We start from the raw sequence: 23456 nt of genomic DNA on the forward strand, positions 1-23456 counted from the left end.
TCAAGAGTCAGACACTCAAGTGAATGACCCACGGAGGCACTTCAACTTTTTTCTTTTTTATTGCTGAAAGCTTACTACCTATCAAGATGCCTAGTACATAGTAGGAGGTCAATATTGTTTATTTAATGATTTCATGTCAAAGAACTAGATTTGAGGGCAAAAGAGCTTGTTTAGGTATTGATTAGAGTTCTGACTGATAATAAATGTCAACTGAAAGAGACCAGAGGTGTGATGAAGCTAGTTTGGCCCTTGTTGGGGTGTAAATAGCTTGAATAAAGTCAGGGAGCCTATACCTATAACATTTACACTTGACATAAAGTTATGTGGGAGAATGAAGTTTGGGCATGCATGTATTTGTATGTATATATTCCTGATCTTGGGTCCTAAAATAACAGCTGCATAAGTAGACAACAGAAATATGTGATTAGCAACAACATAAAAAAATTCTAAGGGCTCCTGTCAATAACAAACTCATTATGAGTAAACAGCTCAGAAGCAATAACAATCTGAAGCTACATTCATTATGTGTGGAACAAGGGAGGGGACAGGCATACACACACACACAAGGATATATTGTGGCTTCATCCTTTTCAGCCTTTTTGAGAAAAACTTCACCATCTCTTTCAATAAACTAGAGGAGATGTAGACCCTTAAGCAACAGGCAATAGACACTGAAACATTCTCTTTTATGAAAAAAAGAAATGTATTCTTTATTATGCTCTTAGTAAACAGGTTACTATATCCTACGTACAGCATGTTGTCATGATTGATATAAGGATGCATTCTCTTATTACTGAATTATCACTGAATGGGTGTTGGCCTTTTTTTCTAGGCATGAGTCTTAGGTTCCTCAGATTTCACACAGTTATCAGTCCCATTTCTAATTCCATTGAACTGAAACATGGAATAAGGGTACCTGAAGGTACCATCATTACTCAAGTACTTTTAAAACTGGAACTTAGAGAAATAATATTAATAGTACACAACCTGAAGGCTATGCAATCCATTCATCTACACTCTAAAGTTAATCCCTGAATGAAGCCTGTCAGAGAATTAGACTTGGAAAGCATTGTGGCATGGCTCATGTAAAATTTGCTATTATTTCATTGACTTTGGCATGAGGGTATCAAACTATGTATATTAAAGATCATTGTAGAAATCTTTATGAAGCATGTCTTTGATTTATATTATTCAAACATGTTTTATTATAACATGGTTCCTAGAATAATTCTTTGAATTAAGTCTGGAAGATAAAGGTTTTCCTGGGCAAATATGATAGAGGAGGTAGTGTTGGAGAGGGATGAGGAAGCATTAGAGGTGAGAAAGTACAGTGTGTATGTGGGTAATTATGGTTATGCCAGTTTACCTGGAGCGAGGTATACAATTAGCACTGGAAAATAGAATAGAGCCATATCGTACCAGGCTAAAGAATGAATATTATTTGGGAATGAATGGAACATCACTCATTTGTAAGAATATAATTTCAGGGCTTATTCTTCAAAAGGTGCTGGATGTGGAATGATAAATAAATGGATGTAATGATTGGCCCCCTCAAGCTATGATGACCAGTGAGGTAGATAATAATCCAGTAAGTAAAATCCAATAAGGAAATGTTTGTTTTCTCCCTATGGAGTCAGAGAACAGGGTGCTAGGAGAGTACAGAGTGAGAAAAATCTTTAGAAAGGGTGATCTAATCTCTGAGGAGATGACATTGAGCCAGAGACCTAAAGGATGAGAAGGAAGCAGGTGGGGAAGAATGTTGCTGCAAAGAGAACAGTAATTGTGAAGGCCTTGGAGTAGGAATTGCTCAATGCCTGAAGGGAAGGAGAAAGGCCAGTGAGGCTGGAATATGGTGAGGGAGGAAGTAGGTGACAGGCAAGATGGAGAGGTAAGCCATGCCCAATCATGTAGAACATAGTACTGATTGGGAATTATTCTAAACGTAGTAAGAAGCATTTTACAAACTTTTTGAAAACTCTAGGTGTGTGGGTATGTTAAGATCCATTGGTAATTCAGCACAAGGTTCAGATTAGAGCATTTTTTTTTAAAGTAGGGAGAACTGGAAAGAAGTTAAGACTGAGCAGACTGTTTATAGGGCAGGAATTAGCAAACATTTCCTGCAAAGGGCCTAATAGTATTTTGAGCTTTCAGGGCCAGTCTCTGTCTCAACTACTCAACCTTGCTGTTGTAGTGTGAAAGTACCCAGAGATGATACAGAAGTGAATGAGTGTGGCTGTGTTCCAGTAAAACTTTATTTATGAAAAACAGATGTTGGGCTAGACTTCGCTCTAGGGTCCCAGAGCACTAGAGATGTGCCAATGGACATGAACAAAAGAATGGGCTAGGAAGAAGCTAGGATAAAAAACTGCTAAGCTTCAGGACTCCATGCAAGGGCTTAGATGAAAGGCATCTAGGGATGGGGTTCAAAACCTCAGCTACAGAGAGAATGGTGGTATTACTACTAGCAGTAGTAGAGCTACATGGAAGTCAGGACAAATAATGCATTTGCTTTTAGTTTCTATACATTTGCTTTTAGTTTATACCAAATTTTCAATTGGATTTGGCCAGTGTGGAAACATCCAGAAGTCTGGCAGTTGGAAATGATATTCAAGGTCCGTGCAGGTTATGAACAAACGGTGTATGGGACCCCTTGTTTCCATTTGAAGGTGGGGTGATTTCTCTGATCTAGCTCACAAGATGGCTGTGAAATGCTGTCCCCTTTACTGTTGAGGAGCACTTTCTGGAAGGTGAAGATTCAGCTGAAAAATGCCCTTCTCCCCAAATATTTTGAAAGTTTTATTCTTTTTACAGGGATGTGTTTATGTTTAAGTGAATGTGGTAGATGCCACAGAAAGTGTCACCAGCCAGACCCCCAAGACCTGACCTTTACTGCCCACCTGCTTGTACTCACCAACCTTTGTCCCACATTTTTCCTAAAGCTCTTCTTTCTAGCTTGTCTCTCAACTCAGGCAAGTGGAAAGTGAAACCACCCGTCCAGTGACAGGGACTGCCCTGGTGAGACCTCCGGCTGGGCCCAGAGCACCCAGGCCAGTTTGAACTTAACCCCTGACTTGAGCCTGTACACGTGGACCATGAAGTGGCCTCTAGAATAACTGATGACTACTTTTATCTCATTATAATACTAAAATCTCCACCCAAGAAGGAGATTTTCTTATTACTGAATTATCACTGAATGGGTGTTGGCCTTTTTTTCTAGGCATGAGTCTTAGGTTCCTCAGATTTTTACAAAGGCTCGTTTACATAACAAGCAATGGGTGCATAGGCATATTTCCTTAAGACGTATGCGTGACTTTATGCTTGCCCCTATATACTACATTCATCCTAACCCTAAATAAAAGGAATTCATTCACCCTTGCCCAGGGAATCATGGCTTTTTTGGAAGCCATTCCCCATGACCTCCTTAGTTGCTGCAAATAAAGTTTACTTTATGGGACAACTTAACCCAGTACAGTTTCTGACTCACCAAGGATCAAATTTAATGTTGGTTCCATTGCAAAATTTCAGCAAGGCCTCCAGTTCTATGCAGTGAGCAGCCATCACCAGATACCATATGTGATTTGGACACCTTGTCTCCCCCAAGAAAACTGTCTCCTGGAGTGGATTTCCCAATTTTGGGTCACCCTTGATTTTAGCATATTTGTGTCTTTTTTTTTTTTTAAGATTTTATTCATTTATTCATGAGAGACACACAGAGAGAGGCAGAGACACAGGCAGAGGGAGAAGCAGGCTCCCTGCAGGGAGTCTGGTGCGAGGACTCGATCCCAGGACCCGGGGATCACTCCCTGAGCTGAAGGCAGACGTTCAACTGCTGAGCCACCCAGGTGCCCCGCATACATGTGTCTTAAAATATTTTGCTATCTACCATACTGATACATGTTTGTATTTGTTTATTATTTAAATCCTAGAAAATACATTTGTTTAGCGAAAGGTGCAAAGTATGCCTGAAAAACACGCTGAAGCTAATATAGGAGAGGATGGGAATCAGGATGTGGCTTGGCTTTGTGTGGCAACATGATTCGTACAGAAGAGTTATGTGCTTTGCATCTTATGCGTGGGTTTGGCAAATTGGAGGCCGTTGTGCTCTTTGCTGAAGGCCTAGGTTACAAGACTGGAACAGGAGCAGGACAAGGTTTGGCTAACGTCAGGCCTCTTACACATCTTAGGATAGTTGTCTAGTATAGTGAGACCTCTTGTAAACTCGTGCCTGCCCCCCTTTCCTCACAAGTCTGTTCTAAATGCTCCCTGTATCCCATATTCCGATTGGGGTGGCTGACCACAACAGCTACCGTGAGTGGTCATGTCTGAGCCAAGTTATATCTTCCCTTTCCTATCCCCTTCTTTTGGGGGAAACTCCTCTCCCCACCACCCTGGTCATGTGGTCTAAAGGAGGACTGTCATCATTTTACATGTCCCTAGTTCCCTGGCCACAGTGATGTGTCCAGAGATGGCCCTGAGTTTTCCCTTGTAAGGTCTTAAATGGGAGCCGCCCCACTCTGGTGCTGGAACCACAAGGGGCAAGTGTGCAGTGGTGGTGCTCTGCCCACAGCTGGGAAGCAGAGGCTGTCTGCAAATGGAGAGGATGAGGAGCACCTCGGGAGAGCAGCGCCAAGGCAAGGCAGGGAAGGCCCAGCTGGCATGCCTGTTTCTGTTTTCTTCTGAGGTCTTTAGAGTCTAAGGTCTTCCCTGGTTCTGCTCATGGCTCAGGAGATAAGCTTTCTCTTTGATTCTCTGAGCTACCCTGCAATCTTACAACACATCCCTCTTTGCTTAAGTGATTTAAAGTTGAGGTTCTTTCATCTGCCATTTTATAAGGTTTTGGAGTGGGGATCAGGACAAAGCATCATACCAGAATATTCTGCAGTCACACCAGCAAAAGGAAAGTAGTCTATTTGTTCTGAATGGGCAAGTGGAGGCACCACCTTTGTGTAGTTTATCAGAATTAGTATCAAGACATTCAGAATTTTATATTATTTTATATTTTTAAAGATTTATTTATTTATTCATGAGAGACACACAGAGAGAGAGAGAGAGAGAGAGAGAAAGGCAGAGACACAGGCAGAGGGAGAAGCAGACTCCTTGCAGGGAGCCTGATGAGGGATTTGATCCCGGTCCCAGATCACACCCTGAGCCGCAGGAAGGCGCTCAAACACTGAGCCACCCAGGCACCCGACATTCAGAATTTTAGGCAGGGGCTGTCCCTGAGGGTCACTAGAACACTTGGGGCCCATCTTGTGGTGAGAAATCACATGTTGTGGTCTAATGATAGCTAGCTAAGGAGGGATACATGGAGAAAAAGATCTGGAGTCTCATTTACCTAGAAAGGTCTGTAGTTCTGGCTTTGCGCTGGAAAGGATACTTGTTCGACTCTCTTGGTTCTCCTTCAAGTGGCCCCAGGCCATTGGTCCATCTTTATCGTTCACTACTAGACAGTCTATTAAACCTTCCCTGAAGATGGTTTCTGCTTCCTTGCCTCTATCTTAGAACAGAATGCCCGTCTTCCTCTCACTTTTCCACCTACTGAAATCCTACATATACTTCAAGGCTTAATGAAGATGCCATCTCTTCCATGCCTATCTTACTGATCCCCGCTAAAATTAATCTCTGCCTGTGTAATTTATAATAGAGATTTTATAGTTCCCTTAGCATTTATGTATACTTCTTCCAATAATCACAGGTATACTCATCTTATTTTCATGCTAGCTTGTAAAACATTAGGTCAGTAGGGTGGCCTATATAATTTCCAGACTCTTGCAGTAATTCTATAACTTCTGTAATTCTATAATTGGTATGAATTGCTCATGAACTTAGGGTGCAGATAAAGGCATGTCTTTTTATTTTTTTTAATGACTATCCTAATGCCTCTTACACCTCTTTATTTTTCCAGCTTTATTGTGATATAATTGACATATAACATTGTATAAATTTAATATGTACAATGTGTTGATTTCATACACTTACATATTATGAAATGGTTACCACTGCAGCATCAGCTAACACCTCCATCACCTCATAGAATTACCATTTCTTCCTTGTGATGAGAACATTTAATATTTACTCCCTTAGCAGCCCTTAAGTATATAACCCCATGTGGTTAACTATAATCACCACCCCATACCTTAGGTCCCTTATAGTCAGGAAGTTGGGATGTTTTACTTCCTTGAGATTTCCCCTCTCCCTAAAATACCCAATAACTAAGGAGGCTACTTCCAATTGAACTTTCTTCCCTAAGGGTATCTGCATGTAGTTATTGAGCACTTGTAATGTGGCTAGTTCAAACTAAAAGCTGAACTTTTAATTTTATTTAATTTTCATTAATTTAGATGCAAATTTAATGGCTACCATGTTGGATAGCACAGCCATAATGTTTGCTTCAACCTCTGTACCCATGGGGAGTGTCACTGGACTCAGTAACCCACAGTAGGTGACGCTTCCCATCACCAAATTATGTTGCTTATTGAAGCTCAGGGCTGCACTGCCGTCTTACAGTTGCCGGTTGCTTGCTGTGAAGGGAGAGGTAATAGAACCCTGCTTTTCCTCCTGCAAGTCTTGGGGAATATGATCCTACTCCCTCAGGCTAACCTTGGCCACACTGCTCATGGTTGGACTCCAAGGCTGTAAGTCTTCATGTTTCTGTGTAAAACTACTACCTGGGACTTTTGCAGCTACCAAGTCATAATCAGAGGTGATTCTGTTGTCCATCATCTCATGGACCCAGAATTACTGACCCTTCTTTGTCTAGGTACCCAACACTTGGAGGCAGATAGCTTTTCTTTTTGAATCCTCAGAAGCACAAAGGACTTGCCTTTGGATTTCTCCAAAAATAGACTATTAGACAAGGGTTCAGTAGCCCTGGGCAACTGAACTCAACCCTCCTTGGCAACTTGAAGAGGTAATGTAGAAATATGCGTCAGAGTTATCTCAACTGAATGGCAAATGAAATGTGGTCTATCCACCAAATTCCCATTGGCCATTGGATGAGCACTTCTCCTGGAGGCATTACTTCCCTAGCATTCTCAGCACACGTTGCCACCCTCAGAGAAGAAAGACATTAGGCAGAGTTATAAACATTTGCAGTAAGAAGTCACTGGACTGTAGAGGCGAGTGAGGGAATGACAATGCGTGCTCCAGCGTCCTGGACAATGGAGTACTCATACTTCATTTTATAAGATTGGCTATGTTAACTGGTTCTGGAATGTTCACACCTCCCCTTCTAGGAATAGCACCCCCAGAAGTTTCTCAGAAGAGAAGTAGAACCTGCTAAATTGTAAAAGCTGGGGTAGGGGCATCATTTCTGACAAGCTACCCCATTTCAAATTGATTTGTCTGTTAGGTAATATACTGACCGTTTAATGTACTAAAAACATCAAATAAAACCTGTATGTGGTCTGAAAAGCACAATAAAAATTAAATTGAAACCACCTCCAGGGGTTCTACTGGTAGCGCCAGCTTTGTATAAAGGAAAGGGGTTTAGGATTTGAAGGTACCTTATAATTTCAGAGTTTAAATGCACACATTTTCATAAATTCTTGCCTTCCCCAGTTTTAGTAGGAATGAGCAGTAGTATGTTGGCAGAAGGTGAATAGGATGTATGAATTTCCATATGCACAAAATGAAAAAACAATTTTTAAAAGATAAATCTGCTCTGAAATAAAGTCAGGTAGGATTTGGTGATATGAGAGCCACTCTAAAGATGACTCAGTGTTCCTTAATGGTAAAAGCTTTTAGCTTTGTTTAAAATGGATCATTTTAGAAAGCTCATTGGGAACAGTATCTCCTATCACTACTTCCTGGGGCCTGAAATAAAAGGATTTTTGCCTTTACACTTAATCACAAATTTAATGTGGTCTATAAGCAAAGATTTACAATCTCTCCAGATATGCAGGGTATTAATAATAGAGGGGCTGCTGGGCAGTCTGCTGCTTCTCATTGCATATTCAGTGTGTGATATGCAGATTTATCTTGTAAATATCACTGCTTATAGCCTTGTAAATTCAGAGATACATCATCTACAGTTCAGCTTTGAATATAGAGCAAATGAAGGAAGAATGGATTTTTTAAATGAAAAGATCAAAAAGGATAATTAATATTTCATAATCTTAATTAACTTTTCCACTGCACATTGATTTTTAATGCTACTTGGGGTGTAAGGTGTGATTATTGCTTTCATAGACAAATCAGATAATCTGGTCACAAACTCGAACATTAAAAAGGTAATGTGAACATCTTGTTTGGCTTGAGAGATTAGTCATTAAGTTCCTCAATTAGCTCTGTGCTTATTCTGGAGAAATTGCATTACACAGTGAATAAGCTTTTAGAATAAGAAGCAAGTCATAAGCGTGTTGGATTGGAACCACCGATGACGTGTGACATGGGTTTTGGGGGAAAGAGGAACTCTGCCTTGAAGAGCATGGAATAAACCCTGTGGATTTATAAGGATGATGGGATTTAATAGATCACCTGGCACAGTAGCATTGGTCAGTGCTCCTGTGCTAGTAGACACCTGATCCTTGAGGCCAGCCAGGATTACTTCTACAGATTTACCCGCTGACCCAACAGAGGTAGATGAGCCACATCAATCGGGGTGAGAGGGAATTGCCCAGGATCATCTACTTTTGATCACGACTCACTTTCCCTTTGGCCCCATTGTTCCATCCCAAAGCACTGGCTCCAAGACCCCAAGACTCCAAGACTTTAATTCCTACTTTTGAACAACTCTCAGATTCAGCTCACTTATACCGATTTCTGAAATTGTCAATTCGTTCTCTACTTTTCTCTTCCTTGCTCTATTGACTCTCTGTATCAGCTGGAAACTCCCTGTTCCAGTTTCTATTCTGGTGACTTAGCTAATCTCCAGCTGGGTTATCTCCTGACCTCTTTGAGGTTGAGGTAGGATTTGAGGGAGGAGGGGAAGGAGGGATGCAAATAATAAACTGGAAGGTGACTAGAACTTCCCATTCCGCACCTGCCACAGTGTGCTAGGATCACAGAGGCAAAATGGGACCCAGTATGAGTCTTGGAGAGGGGTGCCTGGGTGGCTCAGTGGTTGAGCGTCTGCCTTTGATTTAGTGCATGATCCTAGAGTCCCAGGATGGAGTCCTGCATTGGCCTCCCCATGGGAGCCTGCTTCTCCCTTTGCCTATGTCTCTGCCTCTCTCTGTATGTCTCTCATGAATAAATAAAATCTTAAAAAAAAATTCTTGGAGAGGTAGCCAAGAGCAAGGAGACTCAATTGTAATTTATAGACAAGGACTGAATTTTATATAAATTAAGATATGCTAGACTGTGCTGTAAGAACACACAGCCCCAAATCAGTGGTTTAACAAAATAAAAGTTTTTACTTTTATAAAGTATCCTGAGTGGTATGGTGTAATGATCTGTTCCACACAGCCACTCAGGAACCCAGGCTAACCAAGGCTCTGCTATTTTAGTATCTGCAGACATCTGGGTCCTGTAGACTTTGTACTCCACAGCAGGAGAAATTAGGCCGGACATTCTGGCATAGCCAGGTGTAGAAAAGTTAAGTATAATACTTGGTGAGAATTGTGTCTCTACCACAAGATCCATGGGTAAGAATCCCATCCGAAGGAGTGGAGGAGGGGAGCTGCTGCTGAGAGGCAAGCCAGAAGTTTGAGGGAGTAAGTGCAAAGGAATCCATCCGAAAGAGAGGTGGAGGAAGGCATCAGGAGAGCCTAGTCTGGCAGGAAAAGGTTTCATAGGGCCCCCAGCTAGCTGAGTTCTCAGTCTGACTGCTAGGATGGTCTGGGCAGAGACTGACATGCAGGGTCTGAGAGTAACTTCTAAAGATCATTATTTCACATAATTATGAAGGGAGTGTAAGAAGTGACTTCTGAGTATATTGAGAATGCATATACCTTTTTAAAGCCACTTGCATTCTTGTCTAATGTTTTGAACTAGTCAGGCATCATCCTAAGGAGGAAATGTACCATCTTCTGGGAATCAGTTGATTAAGGGAGTCACCTATCCTTCTGACTCATATACGTCACATAGAAAATAGAGCTAAATTTTGATAAATTTTTACTACCATTTATACCTTAAGGACTTCACGTGCATGACCTCATATAATCTTCTCTAGAACCCTAGATTATTATTAGGAACCCCACTTTACAGGTGACCCTACTGACTTTCAGGGAGGTTAAGTCAAATAGCTAGTAGGTGGTAGAGTTGGAATTCAAATCTAGGTCTCATCCGACTCCAGTGTCTCATATCTGATTGTTGGAATTGATCAGAATATAACGTGTCTGGCATTAACCATGAGCTCAATAATGTTGGTTTTCTCCCTCTTTTGTCTTTTCCTTTCTCTTTCTCATCCCTGGGACTCCTGGCAAATAACTCTTCACTTGTTGGGGATTTCTCTTTAGAGAAAAGCCAGAAAACCACTGACACTGTGATTTCTCCAGCTGAGCAGGTGAGGAGAGGGGGAGCTGGTAATGTGGAGGACTGGGCCCACGCTCTTGCTTCTGCTCCTCCGCCTGCTTGGGGTCTGGGAGAGGTAGGCAGAAGAATGGGCCAGAAAAAGTTCTTCTGCCCATTTACCTCTTCAAAAATAAGAATATGAGCAGTAGCCCTTGCCCCACCCTTCTCCCTTTTTGCAGTATTTCTCTCCTTAACGCTGTTTCAGTTGTTTGTTTACAGCTGGAGAAAGTGATTCACTTGGTAATAGAAACAGTTCTCCCTTTTAAGTGGAGGAAGTTCTCTGCCAATTCCCAGCTCTTCTCAGAAATGAAGACATTCTGACATTCTTAAAAACATGTAGCTCCATCAATCAGATTCCTTCCCTGAAAGCCAGGTTCCTAGGACAGTAGGGTTGAAGGTCATGGATTGGAGGTAGGAGGATGTGGCTCTACATCTTGAAAACAAGATTCTCTCGGTGCTTTTTCAAATTTAGAGGAAAACAGGAGATGCTTCTTTATGGAACCCAGCGTGGAGCCCGGGGATATGTCTTTTCTTTGATCTCATTCTATAAATAAACTGGATGACAGCCAGGGAAAAAGTAATGTGGGGCATGACTCTTAGTGTCTACGATAGTGAACTACTCCGAAAACCCTGGGATGCCACTTGGTACAAGTTTTCAGGTCTTAGAGGGTATTTTGAGTCTTTTCAAGCAGGGAAGCTTGATACTTTGTCTTCCTTATCTAGTTTTCACTTAAAAAAATCAACAGACTCGCAGAATGATTGAGAATCTCTCTGTAATCAAATGCTAACAACAAACATCCGCCTCAGCAAAATGTCTTGCTGATTTGCTTATTGCTTACACTGTGCTGGGTGAAGGGCTCTTTTCTGGGTAATTTAAAGAACAGTAATGATTCACTACCACTAGTCCAGGAAGACCAAATTCTTTTTTTCTAATTTTATTTTTTTAATTCATTTCATTAACATGTAGAGTATTACTAGTTTCAGAGACAGAAGTCAACTATTCATCCGTTTCATATAACACCCAATGCTCATTACATGACCTGTCCTCCTTAATCCTATCACCCAGTTACCCCATCCCCCACTCCCCTCCAGCCATCCTCATTTTGTTTCCTATAGTTAAGAGTCTCTTTATAGTTTGTCTTCCTCTCTGATTTCATCTTATTTTTCCCTCCCTTCTCTATGATCCCGTTTTCTTTCTTAAATTGTACGTATAAGTGAGATCATATGATAATTGTCTTTTTCTGATTGAGTTACTTCGCTTAACGTAATACCCTCTAGTTCATCCACTTTGTTGCAAATGGCAAGATTTCATTTTTTAAAATTATTTTTATTTTTATTTATTTATTTTTTAAGATTTCTTTTTTAATGGCTGGGTAGTATTCCATTATATATATAGACCACATCTTCTTTATTCATTCATCTATAGGAGGACATCTGGGCTCTTTCCATAGTTTGGCTATTGTGGATATTGTTGCTATAAACATTGGGGTGCAGGTGCCTTTTTGGATCACTGTGTTTGTATTCTTTGGGGAAATACACAGTAATGCAACTGCTGGGTGGTAGGGTATATGGGTATATAGGTTAAAAAAGTTATTTTTAACTTTTTGAAGAACCTCCGTATTATTTTCCAGAGTGGCTATACCAGTTTGTATTCCCACCAACAGTGTGAGAGGGTTCTTCTTTCTCCACATCTGTTGTTTCCTGAGTTGCTAATTTCAGTCATTCTGAGGGGTGTGAGGTGGTATCCCATTGTGGTTTTGATTTGTATTGCCCTGATGCCAAGTAAGGTGGAACATTTTTTCATCTGTTTGTTGGCCATTTGTTTGTCTTCTTTGGAGAAATGTCTCTTCATATCTTCTGCCCATTTCTTTTTTTTTTTTTTTTTAAGATTTTATTTATTTATTCATGAGAGAGAGAGAGAGAGAGGCAGAGACACAGGCAGAGGGAGAAGCAGGCTCCATGCAGGAAGCCTAATGTGGGACTTGATCCTGGGACTTCAGAATCACACCCTGAGCCAAAGGCAAGTGCTAAACTGCTGAGCCATCCAGGGATCCCTCTTCTGCCCATTTCTTGATTAGATTATTTGTTCTTTGGGTGTTAAGTTTGATAAGTTCTTTATAGATTTTGAATACTAGCCCTTTATCTGATAAGATATTTGCAAATATCTTCTCCCGTTCTGTAGGTTGTCTTTTGGTTTAGTCAACTATTTCCTTTGCTGTGCAAAAGCTTTTTATCTTGAAGTCCCAATAGTTCATTTTGCCTTTATTTCCCTTGCCTTTGGAGATGTGTCTAGCAAGAGGTTGCTGCAGCTGAGGTCACAGAGGTCGCTGCCTGTTTTCTTCTCTAGGATTTTTATGGATTCCTGTCTTATATGTAGGTCTTTATACATTTTGAGTCTATTTTTATGTATGGTATAACAAAATGGTCCAGTTTCATTCTTCTGCACATGGCTAATTTTCCCAACATATTTGTTGAAGAGACTGTCTTTTTCCTATTGGGTATTCTTTCCTGCTTTGTTGAAGATCAGTTGACCATAGAGTTGAGGGTCTGTTTCTGGGTTCTCTATGCTGTTTCATTGATCTATGTGTTTGTTTTTGTGCCAGTACCACACTGCCTTGATGATTACAGCTTTGTAATATAGCTTAAAGTCTGGAATCATGATGCCACCGACTTTGGTTTTCTTTTTCAACATTCTTTTGGCTATTCAGGATATTTTCTGGTTCCCTACAAATTTTAGGATTTTTTTTGTTCCGGCTCTGTGAAAAAAGTTGTTGGTATTTTGATAGAGCTTGCATTAAATGTGTAGATTGCACAGGGATTTTAACAGTATTTGCTCTTCTAATCCATGAGCATGGAATATGTTTCCATTTCTTTGTCTTCCTCAATTTCTTTCATAAGTGTTCTATAGTTTTCAGAGTACAGATCCTTTACTTCTTTGGTTAGATTTATTTCTGGGTATCTTATGGGTTTTGGTGCAATTGTAAAGGGGATTAATGCCTTAATTTCTCTTTATTCTGCAGCAGGACCAAATTTTTAAGTTTAAACTTTTAAGTTTAAATTCTGCTCTACTGACTAATTAGGCCCAGTAACTGAGGTAGAGCCCTAGGAAGTGCCTGCCTGCAGGCAGGAGACCAAGCAATTTATTAGTTTTTAGAATTTAGCCCTCAAAGATGTTTTTGGAGCCTCACATCTTTTCTGTTCTTGCAAATTGCTATTGAGGGCGAGGACATCTTAAATCAGGATGGCAAGACTTTGACCATGGGGCACTGAGTCTTCAAAGAGAGGACATGTTGCATCTTCCAGGCACTTAAAGATTTAGAAAATCATTCTCCTCCATCTGCTTTGAATATGATGGGGTGGGGCAGTGTAGAGAGTATATCTTTATTTGGGGAATAGGCAACCATCTTGAATAGCTAATTTGATAAATCAACAGAAGACCACAGGGGAGTTTGTTATGAGAAAACAGAAGAAAAATAAATGAATTCTGCAGGAATTGGTTCATCTATTGAATTTCCTTTTAATCTTAAAGGAAAATCTTTCCTTCCTTCTTCTGAACCGTATGCTCCTATTGCCAAAACTATCCACTTGGCAGTGGCACTTGTCACATTCTATTCCTATTGTGAGTGGGATTTTCATGTGTGAGAACCTGCTATTTCAACTAGATGGGGAGTTCCTCAAGGCAAGGGACTGGGCTTTCCAATCCTTTGTGTCCTTGCATCTTCCAACTTTGAACTTCCTCCATAATGATGCATAATGCACCAATCATTATTATGAATTATGCATTGTTGTTATGAATTATGATGATGATCATTATTATGACTCATTATTCATACTTGATAAAAATTCATTCAAAGTTAAAAGTACACAAGATGCTCTCTTTCCCCTGCGTTTGTGTAGAGCCGAGAAAGATTTGTCTTGACTCAGGACCCAAAGCTCCTCTATAGGGAACTTTCTTTATAGAGCACCTGGGTGGCTCAGTGGTTGAGCATCTGCCTTTGGCTCAGGTCGTGATCCCGGGGTCCTGGGATCGAGTCCCACATTGGATTCTCTTGCAGAGAGCCTACTTCTCCCTCTGCCTATGTCTTGTCTCTCTCTCTCTCTCTCTCACTATGTGTCTCTCATGAATAAATAAAATCTTTTTTTTTTAGAAAAGAGAAGGCTTATAGTTAGAATGAAGTTTATTTAATTCAGTGAGAATTTACTCCATTTCTATCACATGAAGGTTTATAGACTATAGAAAAGAAATAGTATAATATCCAAGCATGCAATGGCTTTATAGTCTAATACATGAATAGCAAACAGATCAACTTAAATGTGTTTATCTATTGATGGTGACTGCTTGGGTTGCTGACAAGGACTATAAAATCTGGTTTAGATTCAGTAGGAACTAATGCTGTCATCAATTAGTAATCTACCATTTATTTAAGAATGGAGAATGGTAGCAGGAATGCCATATATTCATAATTCCCAATTTGCAGGATGAATTCAAAGTCTAGATAATAGGGATGCCTCAGTGGCTCAGCGGTTGTGCGTCTGCCTTTGGCTTAGGGCATGATCCCAGTCTGAGGATGGAGTCCCACATCGGGCTCCCTGTGAGGAGTCTGCTTCTCTGTCGGCCTATGTTTCTGCCTTTCTCTCTGTGTTGCTTATGAAGAAATAAATAAAATCTTTTTTAAAAAGTCTAGATAATAGAAGAAGCTTATATATTTAGTAGAATCTAATCAGGTAATACCTTAACCAAATTTGTTTGATGTACAGTACCAATAAAATATATGAATCACATGAAATAGCTATTTATTAGTTGGCTTCAACCACCATAACAAAATACCATAGACTAGATAGCTTAAACGATAGAAATTTATTTTCTCATAGTCGTGGAAGCTATAAATTCAAGATCAAGGTTCTGGCCAGTTCAGTTCTTGTAGGGCTCTTATTCTGACTTATAGACAGCTGCCTTTTGTATGAACATCACCTCTTTTTTGTGTTTTAGAGGAGAAAGAATGCTAAGGCTTTATGGGATCAGGGTCCCAGCCTTATAACCTTAATTATTTCCTCAGAGGCCCTATCTCCAAATACAGCTTTCCTAAGCTATCCAGAAGTAGAGTGTTCCTGTGAAAACTTTTGCAAGCTGCAATGGCATAAAGCCAGGACTACCCCCCACCCAACTTTGGAAAGTCCTCATTACATCACTTTACTTTTACAAAAGACCTGCATTACTGCAGTAACTGCCTTTTTTTTTTTTTTTTGTAACAGTGAATATTCTCTTTGTATTTTTTCCAGCTAGTGAAAAACAGGTACTAATGTAGGCCTTTTGTAAAAGTGAAGTGGTATAATGAGAACTTTGCAAAAGTGGGGTATACTCATGTAGCTACATTGGGGGTTAGGGCTTTGACATATGAATCTGAATGAACATATTCAGTCCATAATAATATGTGATATAAAAGAGATTTATGTCTCATATTTGGAGAGGTGAATATCATAGAAGTCACAGATCGAGACAGAGTAATCATTTTTAAAAGGTGAGACATAGAAATTGATTTCTTTATGTTTTTTTACATTAGATGAATTTGAGTTTTAAACACATCTGATCTTATAGGCTGTTCATTGTAACTCAAGCAATCTACATAACAGAACATAAAAAATAATATCAAAAATGGCAATTGTTCAAAGTAACAGATGGTCAATGGATTTGCAAAAGCACATTTAACAAAAAAAATCATGTACTTTTCTAAATCTTAGTGGGATCTTAAAATAATAACCAACCATTAAAAAATACTATCCTCCAAATGATGTTAACTGCAAACTTTTTGCCTTGGAATAAGCCACCTTACATCTAACCACCAACATGCCTCACTTTTGTATTGATGTGTGCTTAATAGACTGAAAATTGCATTTGTTTTATCGCTATATCCATTACAGTAGAATTAAAAAAAAATGAGTTCTTAAGGCAATGTTTGCTCTCAGTAAAATTTAAATCTGGATCCTGTTAGAGTAGAGGCCTGGACCATATTCACGTATTTGTGGAGAAAAAAAGCAAGATAGGGGCACAGCTAAGCCATATCCTTCCCTTCCAGGGATCTCCTCTTACCCTGGGAGTCAGGAGCAGCTGTAAGAAAAATGAGGGGCAGAAAAAAAAGAGATGTAGAATGGAAGTGAAAGAGAGAGAAAAGGAGAGCAAGATAGGAGCTTCAAGAACAACAAGCAAGTGTAGACTACCCTAATTGAAAATAGGTTCTACTGAAGTTTCTCATAAAATAGTAGTACAATTACCAACTTTCCACTTAGGTTCATACATATGAATGCATATCCCCTCCCCCCCCAAAAAAAAACTAATGAAGAAAAAAAAGAGAAGGTGACTCTGAATAAATCAGTTTTACTGTTTTTATAAAATTGGCTAGTGGAGTCTTTAAATTGGTGATTCAATTGTCTAATATGTTTTTGAGAATCTTCTACATGCTTTGTGTGATAGACCAGTGCCTCTCAAATTTTAATGCACCATGAATTACCTGAGGATCCTATTAAAAGGGAGATTCTGATTCAGTAGGTCTGGGATAAGACTGGAGATTTCACATTTCTACAGAGCCCCCAGATTTTGTGGATGTATAGAGAGCCTGTCTTCTAGTAGTTGACACTTTGTGCTTCCCACCAGGAAGCTGATATGCCTAATGATCCTTCATCCTCTATTGTCTGCCTTTAGCAAAATGATATATGATCACTCTTTACTTACAGACTTAATCCTGGGCTTAGATCAGAAAACAGAATATGGAAATATAGTAGGAAGACTTGTCAATTTATCTTATGGCTCTAAAGAGTAATTTTAGTTGATGTCTTTTCATTAGCCCATTCAACAAATGTTTTTGAGTGTCTCTTCAAACAAGGAAAATAAGAGATAAAATTTGTGTCTGACAACTTAGTAATATTCCTCAATTGATGGTACATTAGCCTCGTAGTCCATGCCAGGATGCTTTCTTGTTCTGTCATTTCCCCTCCTTGAATGTGGATCCCCACTCCTTTTCCATGCTCTTCCATAAGCACCTCTTCTAGGATGTTTAACACATAGAGTGGATGGATATGCATGCTTCCTTGAAGAATATATAATGTTTTGTGGTTTTGAGAATATGTGTTTTTAACTGACTTAAGTTATATTCACAAAAGTAATGTTATCTTAACATTTTCCGCTCCTAAACATTACATTAAGCACAAATTGAACTCTGTCCTTGTTGTGAGCGTGTTTAGATTTTTGCCTGTAATTGCAGCAAAAGATTCCATGGTGTCCGCCTGAAGTCAAAAGAGGAAGGAAATTGTGCTCAAATCATTATTCTGAGATCAAATATATATTCATGAGTTGTTATTTCTTGAGGAGAGAAAGGAGATCATGATTAATTATGTGACTACATATGTCTACAATGGGTCTATAGGTTCTGAGACAGCTGCAAGAACTTTTAGGAATGCTTAAACTCTAGTATCCCCTTACAATATTAGCATTCCTGAGGAGAGTAAGACTGTTCTGTCCATCCCGCACTTACTCCCATGGGTAATGGGCAGCACGCCATCGACTTTAGGTGGGGGCAGCTGAAGTCAGAATGCGGTGCCCCTCTTCTACTCTGCGATGCGGCACTGCAGCTAGGAACCCCAAAATACCTCATGTTTTGTATCTTCAGCATCATCACAGTGTCTGGCACATAGGAGGCATTCAAAATTCAAAAAAGATTTGTTGAATGGGTGAGTGAAAAGGAATCACTCTCAGATGAATCTTAGGACAATAAGGTAGGGAGACCCAAATCTTTATTGCCCAAGCAGTGAAGGATTTCCAAGGAAACAGCTCATAGTTCATGAGATAGAATTCACTCATGTCTTGTTCTCCTTTTTTTTCCTCAGCACGTAGAATGCTACACTTCCTAGCCCTTTTGCAACTAGGTAAAAATTTGACTGATCTGATGAGCTATGCAGGAAACTGTTATGTGCCATTCTTACATCCAGCATGGTAGAGCTGGTGTGTCACTTCCAAACTCTCTCTTCCCTTCCCTGACCCAGGAGGTCACATGTCCCAAATCATGCAGCTACAAGATGGCAAAACATTAAACAGCCTTGGACTCTGGGTGTAGGGAGAGACCACCCCCCTCCCTCTCTTTGCCCATCCACCTGGGGAGGGAATTACATTTGAAGCGATGTGGCCAAGGAGGCCCTTGTGGAGATATTGAAGTTAAGACCTGAAAGCCTGAAGGGAGTGAGGGAGAGAGGCACCTGGGACAGGAGTATTCTGGGCAGAGGGAGCAGCAGGTGCAAAGGCCCTAAGGTGGGACTAAGTCCAGTGTGTTAAAGGAAGCAAGACAAAGTCGGTGAGGCTGGAGCAGAGTGAATGAAGGGGAACGTACCAGATGTAAGGCAAGACAGATGAGTGGAGGTGGAGAGAATGGATTCTATTTCCTGACAGGTGATTTTAAGGTCTTTGGCTTTTCACTTTGAGTGACTTGGGGGGCATTGAAGAGTTCTGCATGTTAGAGTGACATGATCTGATTAACCCATTTTGAGAATAGACCCAGGGTGGCAAAGCTGGGAGGCAGGTGTGCAGTTAGGGGGCAAGGGGTAGGCGTGGCTCGGATTAGGGTGATAACAGTGCGAGTGGTGCAAAGCAGCCAAAATCTGGGTATATTTTGAAGGTAGAGCCAGTAGAATTACAGATGATTAGAGGAGGGGTAATGAGAGAAAAAGTCAAGGATGAATCCATGGCTTTTTGGCCTGTGTAGCTGGGAGAATGGAGCTGCCATTTGCTGATATGGGGAGCCTGCAGGGCGAGCGAATATGAGCATCTGTCAGGAGTTTGGGTCTGGACTGTCTAGGTTTGAGGCAGCCGTTGGACATGCAAGTATGTACAAAGGGAGGTTGGGCCCGGCTAAGCTGGCCAGGAGCTGGACTGGAGAGGGGGACAGGGATGGTGACTCTCTTTACTTAGGAGACTGAGGTCTGGGTTCTCCAAGTGGGGACTCCAATACTGAGAGCATTTGGGAGCCCAGTCCATGGTTTCTGTTGAACACACTAGCCTGGAACCAAGTTTCCAGTCACTGATTAGGCTGAGTTTCTGTAAGACTAGCTGTTGACCTAGCAGCAAATCCATCTCCGTATGACAACCATCCATCCGGCCAGTCCGAAGGCCAGAAGTTCATTCACACTCTGGGCCTGAAAAATCACCCGAAAGCCCCTTTCTCAAAGGTCCTCCCTCCTCGGACCTGGGTTCATTTCCAGGTTTTCAGATCTCAAGGCTGGACACTGGGAGTGTATTTTAAGGCAAGGCACTTCATGCTTATTCCTCCAACATAAAAAAATTGCATTTCCACATCAGAGTCACATTTGGTTTCTAAACCTGTTACCGTAGCAGGAACTGTATTCTCCAGCTCTCCCTGGTGGCACCGTTTGTGTTTCCTAGCCGACAACATCTAAACCTTTTTTGTTGTTGTTGTTATTCACTTGGAACTGCCATTTATTCCAACCCTTTGCTTCATGAAACATTTATATATTGTGCATGTGAGCCTTTCACATGCCACCCTCTCCTTTTTGGAGACACGATACAGGTAGGGTTTGTTTGCTTTCCAATGCCGGCCCTATACCATGGTTCTCCGGGCACCGCATGTTCCACTCCTAATTGTTGCACACACCTTCAAACTTGCCAGCAGCATGTCTGTGGCTGGTAAACAATGATTCAGTCCGTAGGCCACAGCTCTGTACAAGTGCCACTTCGGGGACCCAGTTCTCATTGAATGCTCTGTCAGTTGTTATTTCTGTTTATCTCCCTGTTCATTTACATGGTTCCTTACTTTGTGGGCTTATTTTGAGGTTTGGGTTTTGTTTTTGTTGTCCTCCTCCTGCTGTTTTGGATTTCCTCTGTTCTCTTATTCTTCACTGAGGGGAAATTGAGTATATGGAGCAGACCGCCAGTCCAGGGGAACGCTGTGGTTCTGTCAGTGAAAGGAAGGGTTCAACGTTGTACCCTTGACTCATGTCAGTCATGTAACTCAGATGATCATCCGGGTGACCCCGAGTAAAACATTAAAGAGAGGCTGCATTCAAACAAATTATAAGGTGACATGCCCTTTGTTGGGGCGTTACGGGGAGCCCATGCCATGATCAGTCCAGAGACTATGGTGGGATTGAGGGAACCACAAAGGCATGACTACAGTGTCCTTGATTCTGGAGAAGAGGTCATTTCTTAGAGCGGTCCTTACCACGGAGGGCAGGTCACTGGGTGTGTTTATGTGGATTCTACACTAGCGTGCCCAGCTGATGGCAGATGGGAGTGGAATGCAGCCTGTGGTCCACCATGCACCCTAGTTGTGTTGGTTAGTTTTATGTGTCAACTGGGCAGTTGTGTCCAGATATTTGACCTCGTGTTATTCTAGGTGGGTCGGTGAGGGGTTTCTCAATGAGATTAGCATTTGGATCGGCAGAGTGAGTAAAGCAGATTTCACTCCCTAAGGTGAATGACTCTCATCTAATTCACCGAAGACCTGGATAGAATAAAAAGTGAAGTAAGGGTGAATTTGCTCTCTGATCGCCTCTGAGCTGGCACATGGGTCCTCTCTCTTGCTTTCAGACTTGGATTCAGACCGAACCATACCCCATCAGCTCTCCTGAGTCTGTAGCTTGCTAACTGCAGATCTTGGGACCTCTCAGCCTCCAGAACTGTATGGGCTAATTCCTTATATTATATATACGACGAGGTACGCTCCTTGAGATACCACTCAGGAGAGGCATGCCTTTTGCTAATTCAGGCATAGTCTTCCAAAGACTCTGGCAATGGATATAGAGTTGGGTATGGAGAGGTGGGTATGGAGGGGCTGATAAGCATCATTTGAAAATTTCCTCCCTCTCCACTTCCTTAGATTTGGCTGTGCTGTGAAACTCCTACTCTCAGCATGAGTCTTCTAGAAGGTGGGTGATTCTTCCAGAGGAACGGAAGCAATTAAGGGCTTTTGTTCCTCTGCTACATTAGTGGTGAACCCTGAGAATGCCTTCGCTTGCTGGAGGGAGATTCAGCAAAACAGGGATGAGTGATATGCATGGAAATTACTCAAATGGTGCATTTTGGGGAGGCGATGTGTACTTTTTGAAATGTGTTTCTCTCATTGTATTAATACGAAGATGTATGGCTGATGCTTGTTATCATTCTCACTTGAAAGATGTGCAGATACAGCTGCAGAGGGGACACTTGCGTAGGTGGTGGCTAGAGGGGAAGTCTCTCCTCTGGCTGAGCGGCTGTGCAGGGTCCCAAGCTCTTTCCAGCCTTCCTCATAGCCCTATGGAATTCTCAGAACATTAGTGCATTCTTTCTAAGCATTTCATTTTTTTTTTAATTGAACAGTATAATAAGGAACATACTTTCCTTCAAGAACAAATACTAGGGATCCTGGCTGGTGCAGATTTTAATTTTATTTCTTGAGAAAGGGCTATGTTTACTTGAGCTGAATTATATATTTTAGCCTAGTTTTCTACTTTCATGGTTCAAAGTCTAATTGCTGTAAAGGCAAGAATCCACACAGTACACAAATGCACACACACACACATACACATGCACACAGTCGCACCATACACATATCCTAGGACCACTTTGTTCTGTAATTTTCTTACAAAGCTCTCAAACTGCATGTATTCTGGGTACTGCAATATCACACAAATCACTGCAATAGAAGCTAAATGTGAGGTCATGTTTGCAGTCCCTGACATAGTATTTTCAAAATAAGAATTATTGTTGGTGATCAGCTGCAGGGGTAGGGAGGTGAGGGGGGTGTGCTGAAGGGGAGAGAGGGGGAAGACTACCAAGGCTATTATGATGCGCTTGAGAGTTCTCTGTGCCCTAGGGAGAAGATGAAAGCCAATGAACTAGAGAACCAATGTTTTGTTTTTGTTTTTTCAGCGCCTACCCAAATTGGTTTCATGATTTCTTGTGCTTTTATGTAACCTTGCCTCTGGGGCATTTAATGCAGATTAAAACCACACAGCCACACCTCTGGCTCTGGAAAGACCCAGTTCTGAGGAATGAACATTATGTTTATGAGCATGAACAACAGATTCTTAAACCATTTTCTAACATTTTGTGATCTTCATATTCACACATAATCCTAGGAGGGCTGGCTAAGTGACCTGACGTCACCGCCTACCAAAAACCAAAGTCTAGTTCCCAAGGCTGTGTGCCGGGAGGAACAGAAGGGAGTTCCATAAACTCTCCTTGGCCCCAGTTAGCTTATACCCTCCTTGAGGAAACAAGACCTTCAGGAACGCAAGAGTGAAGTGATAAGCCCTGTTTCCCTGACTCACACTCTCCTTGGATATGACCAAGGCTTGAATATGTCCATAGTGGAATTTCCTCTAAGTGAAGGAATTCCTAAATTGTAAGGAATTTCCTCTAGTTCCCCAAGCTCCTACTTGCCATTGGTATAAGTCAGCACTTCGCAAATGTTGATGTTCTTACAAATCGCCTGGAGATCATCCCAAGGTAGATTCCCATCTGGTAGTTGTGGAGTAGGAATGGGGATTCTCAGTGTTTGGCAAGGTCTTCGGCAAAGCTGATGCTGCTGGTCCACAGGCCACACTAGGAATAGTAGGAGCCCAAAGTAAAGTTAATTCTTCAGGTGCTTCATCCCATTTCTGCTCTTTGTTCTGATGCCATCACTGTGCAGCTGGAACTTCTATTCCCTACCACTACACATCTTCCACTGCAAGAGTGTCCCGCTTACAGGCCATCTGGTCAACCTTAGGTGCTCTTGCTTCCAGTTCTTTTACAAGCCCCCAAAGGATGTAGATCACTTTCAGGTTCCCAGGACCTTGGAATGAGTTTCCCAGAAAGCACAATTTCTCTGCTGCCCTGAATATACTCCCAAAGACAGTGGTGAGTGTTAAATCATAGTGTATAGAAGGTAACATTAACCTTAAAATCGAATTCATGGCTTTTCACTGGCAGACAAGTGATACAAATGCAAATAGGATTCATAGGATACTCTCAGGCATCC

General features: G+C 41.2%; 1 long non-coding RNA gene across 2 annotated transcripts in view; it reads left to right on the forward strand.

Annotated features, from left to right (window-relative positions):
* The window catches only part of LOC140642309 (uncharacterized), a 52709-nt gene that overhangs the window by 22841 nt on the left and 6412 nt on the right, over positions 1 to 23456 (forward strand). The window contains exon 3 of one of the 2 annotated variants that reach the window (XR_012038788.1): positions 21333 to 21865. The exons of the other annotated variant lie outside the window; for it this stretch is intronic. This is a non-coding gene — a long non-coding RNA (uncharacterized lncRNA). Of the gene's footprint in view, positions 1 to 21332; positions 21866 to 23456 lie in introns of those variants that run through there. 2 annotated transcript variants of the gene reach the window in all.

Source organism: Canis lupus, chromosome 11 (genome assembly GCF_048164855.1).
Source record: "Canis lupus baileyi chromosome 11, mCanLup2.hap1, whole genome shotgun sequence".
Lineage (NCBI taxonomy): Eukaryota > Metazoa > Chordata > Mammalia > Carnivora > Canidae > Canis > Canis lupus.